General features: G+C 46.3%; 1 long non-coding RNA gene across 1 annotated transcript; it reads right to left on the bottom strand.

Annotated features, from left to right (window-relative positions):
* LOC149362210 (uncharacterized) lies at positions 1 to 1687 on the bottom strand. The gene is made up of 3 exons (XR_016288487.1): positions 1495 to 1687; positions 1183 to 1272; positions 1 to 91 (listed from the first exon to the last, which is right to left on the bottom strand). It is a non-coding gene; the product is annotated as an uncharacterized LOC149362210 (long non-coding RNA).
* Between the last annotated feature and the right edge of the window lie 645 nt (positions 1688 to 2332).

Below are 2332 nucleotides of genomic sequence, written 5' to 3'. Positions count from 1 at the left end.
ACTTGTACGGTTTTGAAGAATCCAAGCTGAACTTCGGTGCTAGGAGTGACAATGGCTGTGCACCTTTGCATCCCTCCTTCTCCCAGGTGCACTGCAATAGAAGCGTCATTTATAGCATTAGTCTAATGGTTAGTGATAACTTATATGTTCATTAAACCACATAATGGCAAGCGCACATGCTTAAAAAACGACAGGAATAGTTTGAAAATGAGAAACAACTTTTTATTCCAAATTTTATCCATTGCAGCACTTGCACATATTTATAAGAGGCATAATTGATGCAATGCACTGGCACAAAAGCCTAGACAAACTTCTACAGCACAATGGCCTATTACCAGTGAATTGTCACTAAGTGCCTAACATAATTAAGATATTTTCTAACAGCCACTGCAGAAAAAAGAAAGAACTATACTGTTACTGCTTAAGAGATTGACAGTATTCATTACAGAATTTTTTTTTCGTCGACAGATTACCGCAGTGCAACCAAAATCCTTATTGTTCTAAACAGAAAAGCTTATCGACTAGCGTATTCTTCTATTCAACCTCTTACAGCGACATCAAACCTAACGTCTCACTCTTTCACAAGAGAATACAAGAGCACAAAAAGAGGTGACATAGACTGTACGCTTTTGTGAGCTAATGTTTGGCCACCAACTAGCCCAGACCTTTTCACTAGTAAAAAGAACTAAACAAGTCCACTTTTCTCTATTAGTTCGCAGCCTGAGTGAAGAGCCAGCTACATATCAACTTAACACCATTAGCACTCGCATCTTTCCATTTGAATGCAGTAAAACTGCTGCCATGATAAGTCACATTCTGGGTTAGCAAAAATATTGCAAGGTGTGAGCGAAAACGGCTGCATGCCAGGAAGCGCAGAGCACAAATGAGCTGCTAATTTCTTGCCTATGAATAAATAAATTTCACGTTTACTGTTTTATCGTTTGCTTGCTACTCCGTGGTAAAGAGAAAAAAAATTGACGCCGTCCATTCGCAAAAAAAAAAAAAAAGCGGCCTGGCAGAAGGAGTTGCCTTGTAGCGCTAAAATTTTAAAGGGATTACTGTCCAATAAGAACCACATACAGTGCTGCGGTAGATGTGAGCACTGCGCGCATTACGTGCCACAGAAGCGCGCACACTAATTTACTCGCCCCTTTCTGAACGGAGACTGCGGTTTGGACTTACCTTACTGAATGGTCGTGAGCAGGGACAAATACTTTGCGTTGAAGAGACGACCGGCAATGTTCTTTCGCACAGCAGACGAAGGATCAGAGCCTGCAGCGAAAGAAAGCATGAGAAAGACGCCTGCAGATTGCGCCGCTGCGATCGTGTGTTGTACACGATAGGCTCCCTCCGGCCGCACGCGACCGGCTCAAAACAAGAAATAGCAACAAGTAGCGGCTCGCGCGCACAATTCATGATAAAGCATCTTTACAGAATACACCATAATTTAATGGCAGGAAACAACCCGTATGACCAAACGAAAAGGTCACTTACTTGTAGGGTTGAAATTTGGCGCGAAGAATCCGTACGATGAGCTGCGCCGCGACGACCTGGCGTGCGCTGTTTCTTCCAGGCGTTCACTCTTTCGCGAAGATGTCGCCCACTGCAGCGTCACACATCGATGAAGCGTGCACGATGAAGTAATCGCTGAGCACAAGCGAACACGAACGCACACGGGCCACACAGCTCAAAATGAGGAATGCGCGCCCTGACTCGCACGCACGACACCCTGCAACAACTACGACGAGCGTCACGTGTAAGCAGCGGCTTCGTCTTCGACTCTATGGGAGGAAATAGCCAATCCAAATAGACAGGCACGTGACCGAAAAAGAGAAGGAGAGAGAGAGAGAGAGAAAACTTTTATTGCTCTTTCAAGAGATTCGCGGAGATGAAGACTTCTTGGTCGTCCTGCTTGGGCGCTGGCGACTTGAGTCTTCGAGCAAGGGTGGGCCCTCAGTCCAGGGCTCCACTGAGTCGTGCCGCTTCAACAGCGTGCTGTACCAAGGCCCTCTGGACCTCGAGCTCGCTGCTGGAGAGACAGCTCTCCCATTGCTCCTCACTCGGTGGTTGATAATTGTGGAATGCTATGTTTCTTTCGCACTCCCAGGTAATGTGATAGAGTGTAGGTGTACCGCCGCACCAGGGACAGTCTGATCTGAATTGCGTTGGTGACATTTTGCTGTATATGTACAGGTTAGGAAAAGTGTTCGTCTGTAGCCTACGCCATCCTACAGCCTCTTCCCTAGTCAGTGCTCTGTGTGGTGGTGGATACCTCAATCTAGTTCCCCTATAAAGTTGTAGGGTCTCTGCGTAGCCTCCCTCGCACGTGAGT

The sequence above is a fragment of the Amblyomma mixtum genome, chromosome 2, assembly GCF_055824585.1.
Source record: "Amblyomma mixtum isolate Tamu chromosome 2, ASM5582458v1, whole genome shotgun sequence".
Classification (NCBI taxonomy): Eukaryota; Metazoa; Arthropoda; class Arachnida; order Ixodida; family Ixodidae; genus Amblyomma; species Amblyomma mixtum.
Note: the sequence above shows the minus strand (reverse complement) of the source record. Positions and strands in the feature narration are given on the sequence as shown.